The 12,819-nt window shown below is 48.7% G+C and overlaps 1 protein-coding gene and 1 non-coding gene across 4 annotated transcripts in view; one reads left to right on the top strand and one right to left on the bottom strand.

The window, feature by feature from the left end:
* Window positions 1-3,991: 3,991 nt before the first annotated feature.
* Window positions 3,992-4,064, bottom strand: TRNAA-AGC (transfer RNA alanine (anticodon AGC)). The gene has a single exon. It is a non-coding gene; the product is annotated as a tRNA-Ala (tRNA).
* Window positions 4,065-4,176: 112 nt separating this feature from the next.
* Window positions 4,177-12,819, top strand: part of LOC140653530 (uncharacterized) — an 84,430-nt gene continuing 75,787 nt past the window's right edge. Inside the window, exon 1 of one of the 3 annotated variants that reach the window (XM_072865698.1) lies at window positions 4,177-4,281. The gene's annotated coding sequence lies outside the window, so the exon portion shown is untranslated. Of the gene's footprint in view, window positions 4,362-12,819 lie in introns of all 3 variants that reach the window. The other 2 variants (XM_072865700.1, XM_072865699.1) reach the window with 2 other exon arrangements.

The raw sequence follows: 12,819 nt of genomic DNA, 5'->3' as shown, positions 1-12,819 counted from the left end.
AGCTTCTGGCTTTGGTGCTTGCCAGGACGCTCCCTGGCAGGCGGATGGGTGGGATGCTGCGGCCGGTGAAGGATGTCTCTGCCCTTCTTGCTTAGTGCGATGCTCTCAGGAAGACCACTAGTGTTAGGAAGTAAGTGAACACTGGCAAGAGGTTGCATCATTCTTTGCTCCACCAGGTAATTTGAAATCAGATGTCTGTCATTAAGCCCAACAGCAAAGGTATCATTTCCTATCCAGACACTGTTCTCTCTCGCTGCCTCAGTTCCTGCTCCACCGCCAATGTCAGGAGTCTCTAAAGGACAAAGTCTAGTGTTTGTTACAGGTTTCAGAGTGGTTTATGTCACATGGGCCTTCTGTAGACCTCCTGCCCTGGACAAAGCACTCACTACACATTGGTCTGTGCTGGTGAAAAACTAGATTTAGAAGCCAGGTAGCCATGCCAAGATGTTATCAGCTTCTATCTCCCTGTCATCCCTTTGGCTGCCCTCACTGTGGGGACAACAAAAGGCATCTTGGGAAAAATCTACTGCCCTTTCCCCAGCAAGCAGGTCTAGGCTGTCCTACTCATCGACATGCATACAAGTCCAGAGGAAACGATGCAAAATGGGGCTGAGAAAGCCAACAGCAAACACCGGTGAGAAATGCACGTGCATGTCTTTCCACGGAAACAGTGGAAGACTCCAGGCATGAAAGGTACATCCACTTGGATGTCTGCACAGACTCAGGTCTGACCCCTGAGGAGTCTGATGGTGACATCTGCCCTGTGTTCCCTTCTTCTTTATCACTGTTTCCTGATGACCTTTTTGAGGTCCCTCAAATTTATCTCGCCTTTTTTTAGGGCCTCCCCCTCCTTTGGCTTTTGTCCAGGGAGGGAGAGCACAGTGGTGCCTGTCTTGCCCCTGCCACTTGTGGGCACGGCTGGCATGGACCCAGCAAGAGGAGGTCTTGTGTCCTGGGATCTGGGGAAGTTGAGATGTGTCTCTGCATTTAAGATGACTTAATTTTAAAACTAAATTTACACACATAACCCTAGAGCAAACTTACAAAAGGATACTTAAATTAAGCTCATTAGCGTAAGCTGAAAGCTTTGCCTTTTCCCCCTCTAGCAGTTTCCCGTTCTGTCCTCTCTGCTCGCATGATGTGTCTGTGCATATACTTAATTGCAATTAAAGACAATAAACTTTTCAGGGTAGTGACAGATCTTTTGCTAACTAACTTGATCATGCAATGCCTACCAGCAAATTCATTACATAAATTCAGCTGTAGCCATCAAAACAGCAAGTTGTAAGCATGTGCCCAGCTCCATTTGTTGCACTGAGAGCCTTGTTTTAACTCCTACTTGATCATTGCTGGAAGCCATTTGTTCCTTGAGCTTGTGTGTGACTTGAAGTGAGGCTTTGTAGGGGGATGAAATGCAAAACTTGGGTCATTCCTGAAGAGCCAGCAGGTTGATAAAGCACTGGGGAGCAAAAGCATCTGTGGAGCCAGAGTGGAGAACCCAACGCTGTGGCTTAGTTGATGCCTCAGGAGCAAAAAAAAAAAGGGAGGTCAATAAACAGATGCTAGTAGCAAGCAACTGGGAGCTGGGAGGTGGCTGAGTAAGCTTTGAGCTCCTCGGCAAATACAGGCAAATGCTCACCCCAACTTGCATGTGTGCATGCACACATATGGATGCTCCATATTATGGCAGCTCATTCCCCACAAGAAAGCCATTAGGGAGGAATTTTTAGCTGTTCTGATGTGGTCGTCTTGTTCTTGTAAAAGAAAAGCTGGTCTCTTTGTTTCATGCTGGTTTTATTTTTTCAGGAGGTGGGAATAATTATAATGAAATAGTGCTGTGAGTATATGCATAATATTTTACCCCTGTGTATACAGTCTTTCACCGTGGGTCCAGTGAAAATGAAGCCCCAAGAAAATGGAGCTTTCCAGATGTGTTCATCAACTACTGTATGGCATTGACCTGCAGAAAAAGTATGGTCAGGAGAATTTTTCACGCAACTCTGCTTGTCTTCTGCATATTCTGCCTCAACCCGTGGCAGTTGTTGCTTGCCAGTCTGCAGAGGGCGATGCAGCATCAGTTTGATCAGACTTACGGTCCTCCTTTAGTTTTCCATCATCCCGAGGTTGCCCGTGGTCACCAAGATATTGCAGGGGTTGAGGGTTCAGATGAGGCCAAAGCTAGAGGGGAAAACGAGACGACCGGACCATAGACACAAATGTATTTCACAATACAGTCTCTTCATGGCGGCTGCGTAGCAGCTGATGAAATAGGCGACTGCAATGGATTTCACTTTCCTGTTAAATCCTGCTGCATAGGAAGACTTGAATCATTTGTTGAAGCTTTGAAGACCATTGTAGCGACAGCTGGTTATTTCATGAGTTTGTCTGGGACTCAGAAGCCTGAGTGTAAATCAGCTTTAAAAGGCAAGAATGAAATTTTCAAGCTAAAAAAACCCCAGCAACCATACACTCATCTGTTTTTCAGACTTCAGTTTGCATGTTACCATTGCCATTTTCTGGAAAGGACTGGTAGCTGTCCACTGCCAGTGGAGACATCTCTTTCTAGTCTTCATGAGGCTACCCATGAGAATTCATGGGTATTTGTGCCAAATAATCATTTTGAAAAGCCACTGCATCCTCTCTTCAATGTAGTTCTTCTTTGGGCTATTGGGAATTAATTGGGAATTGTCTTATTTAAACATCCATGCTGCCTATAAAGAAGGGCAGTATGATTAGAAGGACTTTCAAAGATCTGCAGGAATTAAAGAGTAAAATAGACAGGACTCAAGCCTGGGGTATGGCATGGCTATAGATGCACAAAAAGACCATAGCTAAGTAGTGCTGCTCTGCAAAAATCTCTGCACATGAGATTTATCCAGACAAAAAGAGTTTCCCCATGTTTATTCTTTTTAAAAGGATACCCAGTGATATTAAGGCTTCTTATTCTTTCTGAAGATGTGGTTTAATGGACGGATGTTGCAGAAGAATTTGGTCAGTCTGGAAGGCATCCACTGATGTTTTCCACCATGCCCCAGGTCCTGCTTGGGGATCTGATGGGACATGCTGGAAAGTCCCCTGGGATTTAAGATCATGGACTCCGAGCCAGATATCTTCCCTCATCGACCACCGCAGGGCTCAGGCGCATGCTCTGCAGAGGGGTGAGCCTACCCCAGGCCCACTGCAAAGGTCTGGGGATGGGATGTTTTGCAGTTTGCTCAAGTGTAGGCTGAGGGCTGTGAGCAGCTTGAAAGCTGAATTCCACTCTTTGCCATTGAAATCTGTCAGAAAGGTCATTTCCTCAAGCATGTAACTGGAGAAAGCATGCAGAATTGTTTTCCACCTTTGGTTTCCAGTTCAGCTTGTGACTGGAATGGAAATGCCAACTGCGTGTATTCCTATGGGGTTGTTTTTTTCATGATACACCTTTAGTTTTTAAAATCTGCTCTCTTTTACTTTAAAGCATTTGATTATTCCTTGTGGCTTGTTGCAGTAGAATAATAACAGAATGTGAAGACTTTGAATATTTGCCTGAACTTTGCACCTGGATAAATTCACTGGGCAAAATCTTGCCTTTTCTTTGACTAAATAATGCTTTCTTGAGGTATTTTGATTCCTTCTCAAATTTACTAAAAGCAAATGAGTTTTTTGGCTCTATTGGAGGCTCTCAGGAGAGTGGATCTCTGGGGCTCTCCGGCTCCTGGACGGGATGAGGGCTGTGGCCGGAGCTGCCGAGGGAAGCACTAAAGGGAGTGGGTGCTGCTCCCTGTTGCAGGCCTTGTCCAATATTAAATGAGAAAGCAAAAGACTTTTTTGCAGTGCCATGCATACAGCAGAGAGTGCTCTGTTTGCCTTAACCACAGGTTAAGCAAATGTATCTTTAGGAATTTTAAGGAAGCAAATACGAATTTAAGGAATTTTTAGGAAAAAAGCAAAATGCATTGGTGGATCGTAAAGGCAGAGAGCACTGCGGCCTGGCAGCCGAGAAAACACATGGAGAATGCGGGCATCGATCCCGCTACCTCTCGCATGCTAAGCGAGCGCTCTACCATTTGAGCTAATTCCCCTTTCCGTTTTGCGTTCTTGCCGGCGTGGTTCTATTCTCTTCTCGCGAGACGCCATGCGGCGCCAGCAGTTACGCGTCTCGGCCGGGGCTCGTACTGCGCCTGCGCAGGGGCGCGCCGGCTAGGGCTTGGCGGCGGCGCGGGGCGGGCCGGGCTGGGCGCGCGCCGGAGGATGTGCGGCGGGGCTAGGAGCTCGTGCCCGCCCGCGCGGCGCCCCGCGGTAGGGACCGGAGGGGACACGGAGCGGGCGGTGCATCGGGGCGGGAGGACGGGACGGGACAGGAGAGGAGAAGGTTTGAGGTGCGCGGGCGTGTGCGGCGGGGTCCGCCCGGGGACACGGCGGCGTGCGGAGCCCGAGGGGAGCGTGCGTGGGGAAGCACCGGGCGGGGGAGGTTGCAAAGGGCATGTGTCTGGAGCCATCGTGGCGGTTACAGAGGGCTGTAGGCGTGGGGGCATCGGCGGGGCACGGTGTGCAGAGAGCTGTGTGCCCGAGGGCACCGGGAGGGGGTTGCAAAAGTCTGTGTGCCCAGGGGCTTGGCGGAGGGTGTTGCAAAGATCTGTGTGCCCGGGAGCATCTAGGGGTTTCAGAGAGCTGTGTGTCTGGGACACCCCGAATGGGAAACCATGAGATGCGACGGGGTGTCCAGAGGGCTGCGCGAATGGGGGCTTCGGGAAGGCTGCAAAGGGCTTGGTGTGCACAGGAAAGCATTTTGGGGGGCGAAGGACTGCGAAGGGCTGTGTGCTTGGAGGGGGGCTGCAAAGGATTGTGTGCCAAGGTGGGGGCTGTGTGGAGGGTCAGAGCATGGCGCTGTGCACCTGGCAGAGACTCTGCCAGGGGACTGGCAGGGTCCCTTGAGTCGAGGTGGGGCTGCATTGAGGTCAAAACAAAACAAACACCAAAATACTGGGTTTTTTCCCCCCACCGGATGAAGTGGCACAGGAGCTGCCTGTGATCACCTTGGTTGCTGTTAGGGGAGGCTTTGCCTTCCCGGTGGCCAGGCATGCTCCTTGTGGGGATGGGGTGGTGAGCCTTCACCTGCCCTCCCCAGCCCTGATGCTCTCTGGGGACGCGCAAGGTGGCACAGGTATGGCCTAGGTACTCAGTGGGCAGCTGGGGGAGCCCCCAAAATACCTGCTGCCTGGGATGTAGCTGGCAGTGCTGGTGGGACAGCTGGGTTTGGTCCCTGCGGATGGCAGGGGCAGATGGAGATGCAGCAGCTCAAGTGCCTGGATTAGTGAACCCACCGCTTGCAGTTGGTTCCCCCCCTCCTTGCCTTGCAATACCTCCTTTAAAAACAACACCGGAAAAAGTGAAATCTGGCACTATGGTGAATCATGAGGTCTTTCCCTCAAGAAATGGTTCCGTTTGCTCTTGTGCTCCAACTGAAGTCGAGTTAAGGGCAACATCTCCCTGTTGGATGAGGAAGGAGATGCTGGGTCTGGAGCAGGGATCTTTGGGTGCATGTCGAAATGGCGGATGAGGGTATGTGCTGGAGCCTTCTGGGGAGCTGCGTTGACCAGCTGGGATTTGGTGCCCTGTTTTTGGTGGGAAAAGGGGATGCGCTCAATCAGGGTGTGCATAGCAAAGTGGGTGAGAGCATTGGGACTTTCTCTGCCAGTGCCGTGCTGAGAAAGAGGAGGCTGCTCATGGGCTTGATGCTTTAATTTAAAGTTGTGTTCAGCAGCGGCGATATCCAGGATTTAGTTAAAAACTTGTCATTCTAGTAAAGGGCTTGTCTTGTGCTCGGTCACTTTTCTTCCCCTCTGATGTTCTTGAATAAGAAAAGGCAAAATCGACAGCAGTGAAGGCCAATGCAAAATGCTTTCTAAACCAAAATGGTTACAAAATAACTTCTGTTGTATAACCTTGGTGGTGGCTGCTTAACACCTTGCTGTATGGAGAGCATCAAAGTCCTGGGCTGAGCTGGCAGGGCTGCTCAGCCCTGCCAAGTCCCCACGTTATTGCAATTCATTGAGCAGTGGGGAAGTTGGAGAGAGCAACAGGACCTGCTGTGGCTTTTGCTCCATTGAGCTCCTAGGTGCTTTATACTGTTTGCTTTCCTGCAGTACTTTTGTACTTCTACCTTGGCTGTGTTCAAGCCATTGTTCTGTTGGATTCAAAACTTCTTTCTGCTCAATTTTACACCCTTCCTAAGGGATTTGCCTTAGTTCTTCCTCTGATGTACAAGTTACTTTTTTTCTGGAGGCGTTTGCTGAGATAGCCTCCTCCAGACTGTGAAATTCTGATGAAGTACTCATGTATCAACAGCTTTACAACTGAAAAATAGATTTTTAAAATTATTTATTTATTTTCTTTGGCAGGTTCTGGTCTGTGAATGGGCTCTGCCTCTTTCAGAGTTTGCTTAATAGCTTCTCTGAATGATATTTTATCAAACTACTTGGAATTTGAAATTTACTCCTCTTTTGTCCTTTTCAATGTACTAATATTTTGCATCTTACCTTCAAGGGCCTGTGAAGCATGATCTCAGCTCTTCAGAAACTGTTCTGCCTTTCATTTATCGTTTTCACAGTTGTGAGCTTCCTTCTTGTTTTTTTTTCAGCAGAGGGAAGATTGGCCAACAAACATGTTCTGAAAGACACATTTATCTTTTAAAAAAACCCAAACAGTGACCAAACAATCAGGCAGCCGCACCCATCCAGCAGTATGATTTCTTATCTTGGAGCTTGACTCATAATTCTGATGGCTCCTTACCTTTATCATTAATTTAAAAAGAAAGTAATTTTCTTAACTAAGCTATTCCCCTGGGTGCTAGGCTGAAGAGTATTGCACGTGTCATTTCTTTTTCTGATGTCCTTCTGTCTCTCTTACATCACCTTGAGCTGCAAGACCCTGTAATCTTGCCCATAGGCTTCTTTTTTTTTTTTTTTTTGTTTGTTCCTGATATGCAGAAAATAGGGAGATGCTTGAGAGTATCTCCTGCTGGGGAATCTCACCTTCGATGCATGTGAAAGTGTTTCACCAGCTCGGTTTTGCAAAACATCAAGATGACTCTGTGGAGCTGGAAAAAATGTTTCAGGCTGTGTTTTGCATAGATGCTCTCAGATGTGAGGTTTCACCGCCTGGGTGTTGCATGTGTTTTTTCTGTCACGGGGCAGTCTGCCTCTCTGAATCATTATGTTGCTGAGAGCAACTGGCGGAGCAAATGCAGGGGCAGGGGGGAAGAGGGGACTGCCTTCAGCCTTGCTTTGTCAGTCCCAGCCTCCCTCATTTGCTCCTTGTGTGGTTTTATAACAGGGTTGTGCAGGATCTTTTCTCACAGCAAAAACTGGGGGTTTTTTTGTTTTTTGGGTTTTTTTTTGTTTGTTTTGTTTGTTTTGTGTGGTTTTTTTTTTTTTTTTAATTAAAATCACACTGAAGAGTGTGTGTTAAGATCGACTTTGAAACTCAAAGCCTGTTAGTCCTTCACAGTCATGCTGGAGGAATTCCTGTGCTTTCCTCTCCTCCATTTTAATTACAGGACAGAGTAGTTGAGCTCCCACAGCTCAAGCTGTTTTAAGGGCACGTCTGTACTCTGCAAATAAGCTTTCCTCTTGCTATCTTTTACTTGCTTTGGCAGTGCTGTGCACCTGGGTCTCCATACCTGGGGCAAAAATTGTTCAAGTGCTGGTGAATATCTGTTTTCTCCTTGCGTTCCCTCCCTGCCAAGGACAGAGAAGTCCCTTTGCAGGTGACAGGAAAAAAACCCGCCTAAACAAACCTACAGCTGCTCTGTGCAAAGAAGAGCCCCCAGAGATGCTGAAGTTGCAGTGCTGTCGGTGGAGCTTTGCGGTATGGTTGCTTGCTGCATCTCCTTTACCTTTTGTCAGCCTGTGGCACTCCCAGTTGTCCTTTTTATTGGGTAGTGTAGGGGTGGTTTAAGGGACTGGTTCATGCCGTGCTGCAAATCGCTCAGGATGGCAGTGCAATAGCTGCTGTGTGATGGAAGGCAGTTTTCTAGCACGTGCAAGATAATCTCCCATGCTGAGGTTAGCAATCTTGTCTGGTTTGCTACGATACGCCTCCCCATTTTATGTAGCAGTGGGTATTTCTGAAACAACTATTCAGACTCAAGTGCTTGCTCCATGATTTTTGAGGTGGATGGGTGCTCTCCTTAGCTGTGGGTTTGATTTGACACCCTCAGCATCAGGTATTTGCAGAGGGACCGGTGCAGATTCGCCTCCCTAAGTGTCTGCTTGAGCACCAGCTGTGCTTCCCAGTTTGGCATCCCGCCAGGTTGCTCCCGTGTGTGCCATCCCCCTCTGTGCTGCAGGAGAGCTAAATTGGGGTTGGAAGAGAGCTGGCAAGAGGCCTGGGTGTTCCTAGAAAGATATTGATTGCCCTGGACAGTTCCGGGTTTGTTTCTTTTGTTTCCCTGGCTCTTGTCACCGGGTCGGGCTCGTTAGGGCGGCAGCTTGTTGGAGGATGGAGAAACAGTGCAGGCTTTGCAGGTTGAGGCTGGAGCAGTGCCATCCCAACCCACCTCTCTCAAGTGTTAAGTCTGAAGCAGCCTGCCTGGTAATTCCATTAATGGGAGCCTAGTGCCAGAGAGATAAATGTAATTCCAGGGTAAAGCCAATGCTCGGGCTCAAATGGAGAGGATTTGCTGGTTCTCCTGGGTGCGCTGCTGTGAGTAATGTACTCCTGTATTACCCACAGACAATGTTTAAAGTCTAGATGTCAGTGTAAAGACCGGGCAGTGATTAAAAAAAATTGCTGCTAAATCTGCATGTGAAGAAATCCTTAGCTCCAGAGCCTAGCTGTCTCTTTGCAATGGGTTTTACCAGGAATAAGTTTCCTGCTTAACTCCTGACATGCAGGATGGCACAGAGCTAAGCATCCAGCTGATTCAGGAGACAGCTTGTATGGGATATAGCCAGAATGAGCTCTCTGTGTATAATCAATGCAGAGCAAAAATGATACCCTGTGTATATTACACCAGAAAGCTTGCAAGCACGTCAGAGCTAGCCACCACAATTGCAAGTAGCACAAGCTCCTTCACATTTTTGGGCGGTGTGGTCCACACTTGAATTCAGAGATTACTGTCCTGGCCAGCTGTTTTCCCAGTTTGATTTCTTTTTTTTTGCAGACCACATCTTCCTGTTTGCAGTTGTATAATACCCTCGTGGCACCATCAGCAAGTCTCGCATTGAAAAGGAATGGTTAATTGGGATATTTTTAGCTCTCCTTGTGGCTCGGATCCTGGAAATCAAACACAGGAGCCAGCACTGTTCAGCTTTATGCAGAGGAGCTTCCCGTGCTGCAGGCGGCTGCTGAGCAGTTGCATCCAGTAGGGTGGGAGCTCACAGCACCAGTGAGCCCTGGTGCTGTGGTACCCCAAAAATCAAGCAAACAAGGCGCTTGCCCCCACCTTTTGGAGCTCAGCGCAGGATTTTCCTCGTGGGAAACTACTTGTCATCAGTCCGAGGGGGGGAAAGAAGGTCCATGAAGAGGAAGCAGGTACTGGGGATGCTCAGCCCCCCGCGTACCCCCATCACGCCAGCTTTGTGTGAGTGTCCTTTGGTACAAAACTGATGTCCTTAGGACTTGGGGCCCTGCTGGCATCCTGACAGCAGAATTAAAGCCAGCTTGCTCAGAAATAAGGCTTGTTTGTTGGTGTATTCAGCAGCTTGCTGATGCCTCCTCTGCTGGGAGAGGTGTGAGGGAGATTTGCTTATTCAGCAAAGTGGGGTTCACACTTTGCTGGTGACCTAGCAGCAGCTGGGACAGGCGTCCAAAGTCTGCAGCCTGCTTGTGCATCTCTTACTTTTCTTTGCAGTAGCTGTGCAGACGTGCCTGGCTTCTTTATGCACACGCTTTGGGCCAGCTCGCTCACCAGAAATCAGCAGGATCTCATTGAGACTCACCGCTTGGCTCGAGTTTTTAAATCTCCTGCCTCCCCTTCCCTTCAGTTCTGTTCCCTAATCAGTGAGCATCACACTTTGCATGCCTTTCCCTGGCTGCTAAAGCTGCAGCCCGCCAGGCACGTGGAGTTTGTGCTGTGGAAACCTGTCCGGCGGTTGCCTCAACCAAGTGTGCAAGAGTCTGCCACTCACCGCCATGGTGGCAGGATGTTGGGGGGATGCAGGTATCAGTCTGAGCTAGTGCAATTTTTTTTTTTTTAAATTTCCCCCATTTGCATCGTAGCTGACTACTCAGGTTTTAGTTTAGAAGCGTGGTTTTCTCTTCCCAAGATACAATTTTTGAGTGTCTCCTTTCCTGCTTTCATAGCTCTGATATCTGATTTGGGCTTGAGTGGATAATGAATTGTGTATCTTGTCAAACATTTCAATACAGAGTAGATGAGGAGGGAGCAGGTAAGAAAATGACCTGCATGTTTAGAAATTCAGTTTCTCGAAAAATGTTGTGTTTGTGGTGTCTTGTTCTTACCGTTTCTCTCTTCCCTCCCCCCTCAGTTCCGTGAGTCAAAACTAGTTGTGAGAGCATTGTTGTCTGAATGGGGGGGACTTATCAGGGAGGATGTAATATGTTCGTTTCCTTTGGGTGGTAATAAAGTGGGTCAGAAGTGTTGCGTGTGCTATTTTTGCTGATTATAATGCAAACCAGATAAAGTTACTGAAATTGTTTCAAAGCATCGCTATTTTCTTTGCTCCCTGACTTGCTGCATGGGTTTCATGGGAAAACCTGTATCTAATCTGCAAAGTACTGATTTGCTTGATGGTTCTTCTGGCCTAGGTGCATGGCTGAGCCACCTTCTTGCTGCCTTGGTACACAGTTTGGGTGGCCTGGCACTGAATTTGTTCTTTACCAAAGTATTTTTGAGCCACATCTGCATCCCCATCTGGTTTGCTGCATAGCTGACCCGGCAGCTGTACCAGCACAACTGTGGAGGAACGGCCTGAGCTGCTGTGGAGTGATGCCCATCACACCGCTCCCTAGGAGAAAGGGCTGGTAGGACCATTGCTTGGTCTCCTGGAGGCTCCAAGCCTATTTGCTCTAGATACCTAGAGGCTAAGCAGATAGAGCCTGATAACATTGTCCTTCTGACTGTCTTGAGCTTATGGTATAAATCCCATGGCAGGCTCTGCAGGTCATGAACTGAGGATGCTGAGCAGTGCTAGAGATCCTTGAACAGCATGACATTTGGTGAGTGATGTTGCCTCAGTGTTGGGCTCTAACAAGATGCCTGTTGAAAAGCCACAAGCAACTGGACTTGGCGTTAATTCATGTTGCGGTATCGGGGAGTGAGCTCCTCTGGGTCCTCTTTGAGTTTTTGAGGCTGGAGACCTTCTGATGCTGTGTCTGCTCAACTTTGGGGCGTTTGAGGGGTGACCTGATGATTGTGCTTTGGTACATCTTCATGGTGAAGAGATCTGGCTGGAGGCTGGTCAGGGTCTCCCATACTGCAAGAGAAAGATGCCATCAGATACAGTGGGTGGGATTTGAAGTTGAACTGGGAGGGGGGATATATAACATATAGCTGAGGAAAAAAATAAGCTTCAGAAGACCTTAACCATTGAAGGGGTTGAACTTGTTTCCACCTGACATGTTTAAAATGTGATTAGCTGCCTCTTAAAATGGGGTGCTGTAATCTTGTTTCTGTGGAAAAAATTGCACAGTGCATGTGTTGAGACAAGGGGCGGACTTGGCTCGGCAAGCATGTGTGTTGCTTTTGGGTTCAGTCTGCAAATCCCCTCATTTATTCTGGCCATTTGCAGACTGGTGCGAGCACAGGGAGCTTTCTTTCCTGCAGCATTGCCCTCACTGTGCTTTTAATGTCCAAGGGTCCAGATGGAAATCGTCATTGTCCTGCCCTGTTGTGCGCCAGTGCTCGGTCCAGTGGCAGACAGAGCGCAGACTGGCGGGAACAGGAGGGAGACAGGGGGGTGTCTGCCCCTCTTTGGCAGTGGTGGATTGTTGTCAGCCTCCTGTGTGTCTAAGGAAATGGTTTGCCAAGTCATCTCTTGGGATTTTACAGGGATCTCTTCCCTTACCGCTTTCCTGCCTTGGGCATGGGTGCCAGCTAGATCTCCACTGACCTCTTCCTGTGGCATGTCAAAGCAGTTCAGTCCTTGGGGGGTTAAGCAGTTATCTCCTGCAGGTTGCTGGATCCGGCATGGGGGCAGCTGGATGGACAGAGAGGTCCGTCCCCAGAGAGGCTGGGCAGGAGGGGTGATTGCCCCTCCAGCCCTTGGCTGGGAAACACATCCCTGGTCTTTAGTTTGTGGCTCACAGTGCTGCTAGTCCATGTTCTCCAACTGCTGTAAGTGGCAGGCTTTGAAATGAAAAGACTGGGTTAGCTGGTGTCATGCTTTTGCTGATAGAGCATGAATTTAGCTGCTCTTGTTTTATTTCAAGAAATTATATTAAGAAATGAGCAAAAGAGGCTGTGCTGCTCCCGCTGCAGAAGTCTGCTTGCAAAGCTGTGTTGCAGAAGGATTCCTTCTGGTGCTGCAAAGCCGGCAGGGAAAGCAGAGCTGCGGCACAGGCCATGAGACCTCTGGGGAGGTGCAGCCGAAGGGCTGTCTTGTTTGCCTTGGCAGCTCGTCTTTTGAGCCAGGCGTGGGTATTGCTTCCGTCTGTTATCAGTGGTCGCTTGCATCTTGGTGAGTGCAATGAGCTGCTTTTTCCTGCAAGCTGAGGAGCCATGCTCTGCCCCAAGTCCCTGCTGCTGGGAGGTGGCATGCAGGTAACTGAAAGGTCCCCAGCATAAATGTTGCACTCGTGATAGCTCTTGTGTCCTGCCTAGCATCAGCTCTGTGGTTACAGCTAGTTGCAGCTGACTTCAAAAACTCTGCT

Source organism: Ciconia boyciana, chromosome 6 (genome assembly GCF_034638445.1).
Source record: "Ciconia boyciana chromosome 6, ASM3463844v1, whole genome shotgun sequence".
NCBI classification, from domain to species: domain Eukaryota; kingdom Metazoa; phylum Chordata; class Aves; order Ciconiiformes; family Ciconiidae; genus Ciconia; species Ciconia boyciana.
The sequence above is the reverse complement of the archived record's forward strand: the minus strand, read 5'-3'. Positions and strand labels throughout refer to the sequence as shown.